This window comes from Coturnix japonica, chromosome 3 (genome assembly GCF_001577835.2).
Source record: "Coturnix japonica isolate 7356 chromosome 3, Coturnix japonica 2.1, whole genome shotgun sequence".
Lineage (NCBI taxonomy): Eukaryota > Metazoa > Chordata > Aves > Galliformes > Phasianidae > Coturnix > Coturnix japonica.
Genome location: NC_029518.1, coordinates 44,759,158 through 44,771,510, shown reverse-complemented (window position 1 = coordinate 44,771,510; position 12,353 = coordinate 44,759,158). Strand labels below are relative to the sequence as shown.

The window sequence follows — 12,353 nt, the reverse complement described above, 5'->3', positions numbered from 1 at the left end:
AGTTTTGGCACAGTTTCAGCCACCTGTCACAGGTGCAGAAACCAACCCTGTTTTGGATATAGGCTTTATGGACTTGAGGTATGGGGTGCCAGTCAGCCTCAGGGCCATAGAACTTTCCCAGCCCCAGAAAAAATAAATGCAGCTTGCAGTTCCAAGCTGAGAGCAGGAAAAAAAAAAAAAAAGCTACTTAAATCTGTTAGTAGCAAAACTTCCATCTTATGAAGGCTTATTTTTTAACCATGTATAATTCCAAATCGGTTTAAAATGTCAGTTAAAACAGGAATAAATGCCTAGTGCTTTTAAGGGAAAAAAATGAGGGAATGTATTATGGAAATAAGGCTGCACCCCTAGCAGATAACACTTATGTGATGGAGATCCTCTCAGTAGAAAGTGGGTCAGATATTCATTATGAGAGGCAGAAAGGCAAAAGAAGATGAGAATCTTCTTTAGTCACTCATAATAACTCTATACCATAATACTGGTCTAGATGGCAACTCCAGCTTTTCTGAAGGAGATGATTTAGATCCTGATACCAGCAAATGCTGAGCATGTGTTCTGGAGTCTTCAAAGATATCTTCAGTTCCTTTTGATATCCATGTTGAAAGTGCTTGTCAGCTCATAGCCTTGTCTAACAATATCTGGAAACGATCTGTTAATACCCATGCTAGGATGTTAAATGGAAGATCTCTATCTTACTTGGCCCAAGTTAATTTCATCAGATAAAGTGCTCATAAACACTGTGGTAGGAATTACACTTTCCAAACATGTAAAGCCCTCTTTAAATGAAGAACTTTGCAATGCCTTTTAAAAGGCATGAATTTAGTATTAATGCTCCAATGCATCTTTTCCCATTTGAAAATGAACACTGAGTCTTCAATTCTTGACTGTTGCTGCTATTCTAATTTCTTTAAGAATGATCAAAACTGCTATGGAAATCAAGACTAGGTCCATTTATCTGAATAAACTGAGACCATTAGGCTTGCTTGCTACAGGACTGGAGGGCTTTTATTCATCATTACTCTTTCAAATAATATATATAACTTCTATTTCTTTGAACGCTAGACAACTGTCACTTTTAATTGTCATAAATATATGAAGGAATTGCTTGCAAAATAGCTGTAGCCAGGAGTACAGACAATGTAGATTCACTAGTAATTAGATATATCCATTGCACAAGACAGAATGTGGATGGTAATCTTATTCAGAAGGAAGGAATGAAACTGACAGCCAGAATAGTGATTTGTTGGGCTACATGACATGAGAAATACATGCTGAAGTTGAATTCAGCCTAAAGCTGAAACCAGCCCTATAGTAATGAAACAAACCAGAGTGATTCCATTAAGAATCAATGGCAACAGGACTTGTTCACATTGCAGCAATGTATTTCTTACCGATACAGAAAATACATTCTATATGTGAAGCCATAAATAAAGAAAAAGAAAAAAGAAATTTAACCGAGATGAGACTCAAAGTTTTCTAAAAATGTAATACCTTCTGGTGTGGCTATCGTTGTATCCTCCTTGTAGTGGAATCTAACATAACATTTTTTCTTACAGATCTTCAGAAGGACAAAATACTTCTGAGGAAAAAAAAGCAAATTTAGGAAAATCAGACTGCTCTAAGTCACCAGTTCCTTCCTCTCAGTAACAGTGAAAGCCTTAAGTTTGAGGGAGATACTGTCCTTTATTTCCGGAGTTCAAGTACAGTGCACACTGGTAGTTTCCATCTGCCTTTGGATGCCTGCTGAGCTGCAGTGTCTGTAGCCAGGTAGATTAAATCAGTCACACAAGAAGAGAGGAGAAAAGCAAGTTCAGCAAGCCTTGGCTTTCTGAAAGGCTGCCCATTAAAAGGACAAGTCTACTTTCACATGCCCTTTAGCCTGCATTTACTCTTATTGGCCTTGAGAACATTTCCCTTTTCCATCCAGAAAAAATAAGACATTCCAAAATGTAAATATTGTTACTTTTTTTTTTTTTTTTTTTTTTTTTTTTACATAGCCCCTAAATATATTTTCAGTTGCGGTCTTTCTGTAAATGCAATTCTAATAAATGTGATGTTTTTGGCACTGGTGGTCATGCTTGGAGTGCAGTGTTCAGTTCTTGGCTTCCCAGTGTGAGACAGACATAGATCTGCTGGAAGGAGTCCAGTGAAGGACCACTGAAATGATTATAGGACTGGAGCATCTTTCCTGTGAGGGAAAGCTGAGAGAGCTGGGGCTGTGCAAAAAGACCTAAAGGGAGGGTACAAAAAAGATGGAGTCAGGCACTTTTCAGTGGTGCCCAGTTCCAGGAGAAGAGGCAATGGGCACAAACTGGAATATGGGAAGTTCCAACCAAACACCAGGAAACACCTCCTTAACGTGCAGATGATGAAGCACTGGGACATGCTGCCCAGAGAGGCTGTGGGGTCTCCTCCTTGAAGACCTCCAAACCACACCTGGACATGGCCCTGAGCGCCCTGCTCTGGGTGTCCCTGCCTGAGCATGGCTTGGACCAGATGGACCCTGAGGTCCCAGACAGCCTTACCCAGTCTGTGATATTTTGATTTTGGCTTGACTGGGCAAAAACTAATCCCAGATTTTGAATGTTTGCAAAACATTTGTTGTTGTGGATATATATGTGTGGATATTTCAGGAAAATGCCCCTTCTGCCAAGGTTCATTTCTCCACTGCTAAGCTGCTTCTTCACATTTTCTAAAAGAAGGAAGAGTCACTTGAAAATTTGCATCAGTGATCAGATTGCAAATATCTCTCTGTGATGGAAGATACATCAACACTTGAGTTATTGATTCTGCAAGGCCTTGCTTTTGAATTCTTTTTGTTCAAAAGGTAAATGCAGAATTTGGACAAATTTGAAAGCTTGTCTGCCAAATTTACACTGAGCTCAAATTTTCTGGAAAGTACAGCAGGATGATATAGCTCGTGGCTTTAAAAAGAGTCTGTTAGTCCAACTGTCCCTTAAGAAGAGAAGAGATAACCATATTATAGATCTGTTCCATTTAAAATAGTAAAATATATTAGAAAGAGAATAGAGTGGAACACTGCAGATTTGCCAAAACCTTCTTTATAGTTACTTGCTTTACTGAGCCTCTATGACTTACTTTAGCTTAGCATTCATATTTCAGTAAGGATAATTTACTTTTACAGAGGCATGTGGGATGCAATTTAATAACCTTATATAATGATCTTACATAAACTCTAAAATCTTGTCCAAGACTTCTCATTAACAAAGAGATTATTATACTCTTAAGAACTGGATCACTTGGGTTTAATTCTGCTTTTACTTGGGCTAAGATGTAGCACAACACAAATAAGAATATGTGAACAGAGCCAAATGCCTTAACTGATCAGACTTTAATAGACTGAGATGATCCAGATAGCTTAAACCTTAATTTTCTCTGATCTCATTTTTCTGTTATGGTTTGTAGCCACATCTGTAATGACTTTGACCAATTACCCTGAATCCAGCACAGTATTAAGGAGGCATTCCTGTTGAAAAGCAGTTAGCTATTCAGCCTGCTCTCCACCCCATTCAAAGCATGCCAGAAACATACAGTCTCAGATAAACTGAGAAGTTTCTTTTTTATCAGGAGGAAGTTCACAGTTCTGAATTACAGTAGGGTTGGTTTTATCATATTCCTTTGAACAAAATCATTTGCAGACCTTAGTTCAGGTTTTCACAATGAAGAAAGTTAAGACCCCCTACCTTATCTCAACCTGCCTTAATCTGCCATGTTTTTGAGCGTCTTTTTAAACTCTCACGTTTCTCTTCTCACAGAAAAGCCCAAGTATCTCTGCAAAGGCAGCAATATGGAACAAGTACAGAAGAATTGTCAGCAATTCCTTATCTTGATTGCTGCTGCATTGTAGGTGTTAGAAACACTGCAATAAACAGGACAACATACTAGCGTGTAGGCACAAGATTTTTTTACCACATCTATTTACTCCTGTCTCCACATTTTACAGCTATAAATACCATCAATGCCACTCATTTAGTTTAGGTAAGAAAGAGTGTTTAAAAGGAAAAAAAAAAAAAAAATCAGAGAAAAAACAGTTTTAGTTGTGTTTGGGGATTTTGTTGCCTTAAGATATTACTCTTCCAGATTCTTTCCCCATTGGTTAGCATAAACATGATTCTGAATGAAAGGTTAAAAAGTATTTGCAGGTGGTATAATAAGCTAATAAACCTGAAGTATCTTGAAATTAAGAGTTGTACTTTCTGGATTTTCTGATTAATTGCTTTCTTATCAGAAAATCTCTCATAACCAAAAATCTTACTGGTGAGAGCATCTGCTAAGATAGAATGTAACTTTTTGAGAGTTTTTTAAAGTTAAGCACTTTAATAAAGCTAAGCACAATATTTCATTTAAATATATCTAGGATTTCATTACCTGGAAATAAGTACAAACAACTAGTTAAGATAACAGTTACTAACAATGAATTAATCCAAAACTATAGGTTGTTTTACTGCTTAATCAGAGCACTGATTTTAAGAGCATCAAATTACAGAATTTCATGAGTCTGAATTTTTTTCAGAAACACTGTTCTGTGGGGAATATGGAGTTTAAAACTGAATTGAAAACTCAAGTTTCTTTGACTGTCAAATTTGTACCCAACGGAAACTAGGTTGCAGTCAGCTGCTTTCTCGACCACATCATAGCTGAGGAGTCTGTGAAATAACTTCTACACTCATTAGCAAAAATGAGAGCAGGAAATTTCCACCTTGAGCTCCCAATTGGCCCACAAGATGTACAGAATGCAGAAAGATTCATATGGGAGCCAGAACACTGCCTGCATTTACTATTACTGGATCTTGAGCAGACACTCAGCTTTTCAGTTGAAAGGACATTCACGGCACATGGGAGTGCCCAACTGTCTGTTACATATTGTTTCTCAGCTCTGTGCTCTTCAAAAAAAGAGATGGAAAAAGGGGAACATTCTGAAGTACACCACATTACAATGCAGAAAACTGAATTGAAAAGAAATAACGGCACTAAGGAAAACTGGAAAGGGAGAAATTGAATGTATCCTATTCAATGGAAGAAACAAAGTGTCTGTTTTTATCATCTGTCTCATTTTTATTTTTCCTTTTGTGATCTACAAGGGAAAAAAAAAAAAAAAAAGCCCACCACATAAGCCAGTTACCATCTAGTTATCATTCTGGCTTTTATGGTTGCAGGTCAGAGTGATGTGATCACAGAATAAGCTGAATGTGCATGTGAGCTGGAAGGTTTATGACTACACATTCTTTCCACCTTCTGAAGCTTTAAAATATTGGAGGATTTTTAGCTGCGACATAAAATCTTCAGGATGCTAAACTTGCAAACACTTGCTTTATTTAAAAACAGAAGAAGACAAAACAGAATGTTTGCATTTTTTTTCTTACATAAGGTAAACCTTGCAGACATTTTTAAAATACATTTTTTAGCTGAGTCAAAGTTGGACTCTAGGTTTGTTTTGATTTTTTTTTCTTTTAGAAACAATTTGGATTATAAATGTCCCTTGCACCATTTTTTCACCTAGGGCAAATGTTACTCTGGCACTTAGGAAACTTAGCACCACAGGTACCTGGACCTTTTGAAATGAGTTTCTAGTTTCAGTGGACACTGCCAAGTAGGCTGATTATAGCCTTATAGCCTTATGGTAATTATTGGCTTTTCCTCAGCAGGCCTCCTTCCTATGGCAGTCTACTAAATACACTCTCCATAATTTAGTTTTAAACCTGAGACAGTTCACTGCCTCCAAAAGGGATGTAGCTATTTTTACATAAGGATTCTAAAATGTTTTCAACATAAAATTTTACATCCTGTATTTCTTCACTGAATCCAGTTGGCAGCCTGTCACAAGTGGTATCCCCCAGGGCTCAGTGCTGGGGCTGCTTCTGTTTAACATCTTCATCGATGATCTTGATGAGGGTATTGAGTGCATCCTCAGTAAGTTTGCAGACTACACCAAGTTGGGAAGGAGTGTTGATCTGCCAGAGGGAAGAAAGGCACTACAGAGGGACTTGGATAGACTGGATCTATGGGCCAAGGTTAACAGCATGAGTTTCAATAGGACCAAGTGTCAGGTCCTGCATTTTGGTCACAACAACCCCAGGCAACCCTACAGGCTTTGGGAGGTGTGGCTGGAAAGCTGCCATATAGAAAGGGAACATGGTGTGCTGATGGACAGTCGGCTGAATATGAGCCAGCAGTGTGCCCAGGTGGCCAAGAAGGCCAATGGCATCCTTGCTTGTGTCAGGAATGGTGTGGTGAGCAGGACTAGGGAAGTCATCCTGCCCCTGTACAAGGCATTGGTGAGGCCTCACCTCGAGTACTGTGTTCAGTTTTGGGCACCTCAGTACAAAAAGGTCATGGAAGTACTGGAGCAGGTCCAGAGAAGGTCAAAGAGTCTTGTGAAGGGCTTGGAAAATCAGCCCTATAAGAAGAGGCTGAGGGAGCTGGGGCTGTTTAGTCTGGGGTAAAGGAGGCTGAGGGGAGACCTTATTGCTCTCTTCCAGTATCTGAAAGGTGCTTACAGTGAGAACAGGACAAGTCTCTTCTCACTGGTGACAGGTGACAGGGTGAGGGGAAATGGCCTCAAGTTGCACCAAGGTAAGTTTAGGCTGGACATTAGGAAACACTTATTTACAGAAAGCGTAGTTAAACTAGAATTGGCTTCCCAGGGAGGGGGTTGAGTCACCATCCCTGGATTTGTTTAAGAGCCGTTTGGATGTGGTGCTCAGAGATATGATTTAGCAGAGGGTTGTTAGGGTTAGGGTACTATGGTTAGGCTGTAGTTGGACTTGATCTTTCCAACCAGAGTAATTCTATGATTCTATGATCTGTTAAGCTTATTAAAGAACTAGGATGGACACTAATTGTAAGACAAATGCATTAACTTACTTTATTTTTTAATCTGTTTCACCTTTGGAAAAAAGATTATGATGTTCTGTTGACTCAGATAAGATTAGATTCTGATCACCTTAAGTAAGTGACTCCCAAGGATTTTGACCACTATTTCCCCTTCAAAGATTCTCACAGACAGCAAATGAAGATATATTGAAATACCAAGTTTGCAGTTTTTGCTGATTCACATCTCCAAGTGAGATAAATATATATAGCTTATAGTGACCTTGTAACCAGGGTCTCTGGTCTTGATCACCACATAAGCCTCTGCTCCAGACTTTAAATACTACTAATTTGGCTGAAGGTTACTCTGCACCTATAAGATTTGCATATATTAAAATTACAACAGTATACATGATTTAGTCGGTCTTTCTATTCTTATTGGCAAGTTGGATATTAGGGAAAAAAAAATTCTGTTCTTTGGAACAGGCTGCCCAGGGAATTGGTGAAGTTACCATCCCTGGAGATGTTTAATAAAAGGGGTAAATGTTGCAATGAGTGGGATGATCTAGGGTGGTCACAGGCATGGATTGACGGTTGGACTAGATTACTTTAGCGGTCTTTCCAATCTCAGTGATTCTTATTATTCTATGTTATACATTCTAAAAAGTCTCTCATAAGAGTCTGCAATATGTGGTTTTGAGAGCTTTCTCTCTATTATAACCAATAGCACACAGGATATAATGTAACTTAAGCCTATGAAAATATCTACTGTAAGACTCCATGGAAAAACATCGCTCTAGTTAAGTTTTTTCTTATTCACTTATTGAAACAAAAATGAACTCTCAGAAGCATTCTTCACTCAGCTAGCAATTAAAAAAAAAAAAAAAAAAAAAAAGTTGTTTTTGGACAATATTGTGCACGTTAAAATTTCTTTTTGATGGATACCTATTTTTGCAACATTAGATGTGGGATAGAAGACAGCATTACTGACTAGACTCTGCCTAAGTAATTTTGAGATTAACATAGCTGTATTGTTCTTTACAAATGGATTGTGAAGATACTGATGTTATTTCTCATCATTACTGATGTATGCAATATAACAAATTCACACTCTGATCATAAGCACAGCCGTTTTCAGTGCCTTCAGGCTTCAGTCTTCCAACTATTAGAAGAACAAGGCATCAGGAAAAAAAAAAAAGTTTCATAAAGAAATTAAGGAGTGCCAGTATAGTTGTCTGCTTTAGTGCCATACAGCCTTACAGGCAACACCCATCTCTAATGGATCTCTGATTTCTACCGGATCATGCCTCAGCACATGAACAGAGCTGTGCAAACAGCTGATTTTTCAGTGACTGGAAGTTGAACCAAAGTATTGAAGAAAGTCTGATGAAGTTGATCCACAACCAGAAATAACAGGAGGTACCAACATGAACTTCTGCGTCTAAATTAAAACCAGGAAAAATATGTGTCTGTTCATACAACATACTTTATGTCAGATGCTTATAATAGAAGTAAAGGAATCGAAGATCTGGAGATGAAGCTAAAAACTTCAGCAAAGAAATAAGCTAAAAATTTCAACAAAGAACTTGGAGTTGAACAGAGATCTCCTGAATAGCTACTCAATAGCGTACCCAACAAGTGTACAGTGTCCCAGTTGATTTATACTGCATATCTTCATGGCAGCATAGTAAAGGCTACTAAGGGTATGGGCTTTCATCATTACAATGTCTTCAGTGCCAGATATGTTGCAAAAATATTGTGATAATATACAGTATATGATGCATATAATGAGAAAATAGTAACTGCTGGTAGCCATACACGTCTGGTATCAGTTTTAGCATCTGTCGCTATGGAAGTTTTTTTGCCATAACAGCAATTTCACTGATTGATTCACCACATTTAGGCACTAGTATGTTCCAAACTGAGCTTTGGGAAGCAATGAAAAATTATTAATGTACTATATATACAGAAAATGAAAGATGAGGTCCAGCATCTAAATAATTGTTAGTTTCCTATTGACAGTAGAGGTAAATGCAGCAGCAGGGAAGCTAGGCATCTTTTAAAGAAGACTAAAATCCCTGGCTGGAAGTGCCTTGAGGACAGGTAATGAGTGAGATCTTTGCTCTTAAATTGCTTCAAGTCTCTTGATGATTTGTCTATTTAGCTTGGCTTTTATGATTTGCCATACACCAATGGGCTCATGATTTAGTGAAGTAATTACGCAACAGAACAACTATTTAATTGCTGGACATGAACAGGTGAATAATCCCAATAGTATAACCTTATATGTGGCTATGTTTTCAATTTGTATACTTCTTCAAACAATCCCTGTTCAATAACATTTCTACTTATAAAGTTTCTAAAGCAGCAAAATAGAAATACACTCACTTCAAATAGAAATTACACATGATGATACAGCTGCTGAAGTTAAAGCAACTACTGTTTTTATAGAAGTCAGGAACCCAAGTTATATTTGAATGCTACATAAAGATAAGGTCATCTGGGTTTACTGAAATACTTCTTACCATGCTCTCCAGAGCAATGAAACAAGTGTAAAATTGGATAAAAAACACCTTCCAAAGGAACAGAAAATGAACCATTGCTTGTGCTTTCTGCTATGTTCTTCCTTTAGACTTCTCAAATTTTCACTTTTTAAGGCCTTATTAGTTTTGTTGTAGTTTTATCTCTAGATCTTTTGGATCTCTAAATTCTAAAGGTATCTGTTGGATGTACTAATAAATAATAATATACACCATGTAAGTTATTTTAAAACAGGTGTCATTCTAGGACACCTCCCTTTTATTTAACTAAATGTTTTGATGAGATAAATCAACTATTTCCTCTTCTTAAAGCCTTAAATGCAAGACTATTTTTTAATCTCTATCCTGTTACTTTTACTGTTGAGCTGTAGACTAGACAGCATAATTCTTCTACCATAATCAACTGGCTTCCATGATGGAACTGTGTGTGGAGGATACGCAGAGTGCCTTTCCCACTAAGGACTGCTTGAATTCCACAGGGGAATGTGACCATATAGGCTATTTTCATATGAAGATAGCAACTTAGCAAATAACAATTCAGTGTTGTCATTTTGATGTGAAAGATAGCAGTGTGCTATTGTGATCAGTATTATTTAAGTGCTGCTTTCAAGTTAGCTTTACAGTCAAAAATGTGTAAATATTTTTTTCTAAGCAAACACAAACCTGTTCCTTGAGTAAAAACAGAACATGTCTGAATTGAATGTACTCCTGAGTTAAAATGATGGTTTCTTTCACAGGAAAAACATATCAAAAGAAATGTATCCGATGGAACTTTGGTCTTGACAGATGTAGATAAATAGGAGTTAAAATACAGGGCTGGTGGTTGTCACTGGAAACATAATGCAGAATTTAGGCCAAGATGTATTATAAATTTAGCACAGTTTTGACTTCAATACGTAAACCTGAAAAATTGCTCCAACCAAATATAACACCTCTTCAGAGTCTTCCCTGTTTTGCAGCACTAACTTCAACTGTTGGCCTTCAGCTGTAAATGCTGGGATAAAGGAATCAGGTCCATGTACCAGAAAACTGTATTCTGCGTTCTGAACTTTTTACTGACATATAATCCTGCAGACAATCCAGATGCATGGGGCTGATCCATTACTCTTGTGACAAGAAGTGCAATGAGATCAACATGGATTTCTTGTCTATTTCTCTATTTTTCTTTCTCATTTCCCACTCACTACTTGTTTTCCCCTCTCATCTACCCCTATGAGTTTTCCAAAGTTGAGCAGAGATTTTGCATGAGCACAACAATCAGCATCTGACCCCAGACATAAAATTAAATTAGGAGGGTAGATCAACTGCTTTTAGATGAGTCACATTCTACTTCCAGTAAGACTCTGCATCCAAACCATGAGATAAGTCTACTGTGCAGTGAGTAAATAGTCTCAGCGCAGTTTAGCTGCTCCTTATGTGAAAGGGGAAAGAAAACAGGCAGCTACTTCTAGAGCAACTCAAGTAAACACCCTGTTACATTCCCAAACAACACAAGCTGTTTCCTGCTTCCTTCAACTCTCTCCTCCAGGGATTAAAGGACAGTCAGTTCTTCCAACCCAGCAGAGAACACAAATATGGCTCTACTGGAAACTGCAAAGGAGGGAGTGAGAGCAGCTTTGTGAGTTCTCTGCTTCTCTCTCAGCCCTGCTTTGTGCTCCACACAGACACAAGGTGAACTTTAATCAGTTACATGTCTGGACTTAAAGATTACAGGATAGAAAGCAAATGGCTCCTTTTACTCTCCTTCTATATATGGAACTCCCATCGCTTTCAATGGGTGCTCCCTCTATAGACTGATAAACATCAGGTCAGAGGAGATGGAAGGGCTTTTTACCTGCCAACCCCGGAGTTCAGGATGTGTTGTTTCTCCTGCAGCAGTTGATGACATCCTAACACCTTAGCAGCACTGGAGCTGCATTCCTACGCTGTAACAGGGGAAGCAGGACCAAAGGCCTGAACTAAGGTCTTGGCAGGTAAGTGAAGGAACAGCAAGCATCAAACAGCTTTATTTAGAATTTTATATCTTTGTAATGTTTAAGTCTTAATATGTGCTCTGCTTTACCTGGGAGCTTAAAATGACAATTTTCAAAAAGTAGTTGAGATCACCCATTAACTCTGCCAAATGCCTGAAAACATATTAATGAAACTCAGAGATGCAGAGGAGCCAGAAGAAAAGTCATTTGTACTAAAAATGTCTCAAAGTTGGGATTTTTTAGGGCTGAGTACAAATTACTCTGATTAATGCAGGAGAGAAATCTTTAAGATATCAACATACTTTTGCATATCTGTCTCCACTTAGAATAATTGTGAGCCTCACTGTTTGATAGAACCTAGATATTCAAAATTAGAAAATCATTGGGACTAGGAAGGAGGATTTTTATTTATTTATTTATTTATTTATTTTCTTGGTTGCTTGTTTTCTCTCAATTGAATACACGGGGAATGGCCAGTGAAGGGAATTTATCTTCTTACTACTTTCCACTTCTTAAGCTTTATTATTGGAACCAGTTTTCCTATACCTTTGTTATTCAAAATGCACATTAGTAATAGGGACTGTGGTTTTTCTCTGTCAGTACCATGGTCCAGAACACTCATAAAGAGCATTCACAGAAAAGTAAGTGATGCAAGTTACCAGCTCAAAGTCAACAACAAAACAAAAACACCTCACATAAAGGAAGTCTCTTCTTGTAATAGACTTGTTTCTAGTAACATGAAGGTAATAGGAGCCTTTCAGTTGAGAGGACAGTAACTTTTATATTTTGGAATGAAAAAGAAATTCGAGCTAGATGAAATCGTAAGGGGATGCCACATATTAAGTTCTTTATCCAAGCCATCTACTGACACCATATCCAAGAGACACAAAAGGGAATGTTCATAAAGAACCAGTCTAGGATTGGTAGAATACCAATACCTCATCAATTCAGAATTTCTTATCTTCCTTATCTTTATTGTTACTAATATTACTCATGATTTACTAAGTAA

The 12,353-nt window shown here is 37.7% G+C and overlaps 1 protein-coding gene across 3 annotated transcripts in view; it reads left to right on the top strand.

Moving 5' to 3' along the window:
- Positions 1 to 12,353, top strand: part of RGS17 (regulator of G protein signaling 17) — a 71,131-nt gene that overhangs the window by 48,858 nt on the left and 9,920 nt on the right. The gene's annotated exons all lie outside the window — the stretch shown is intronic.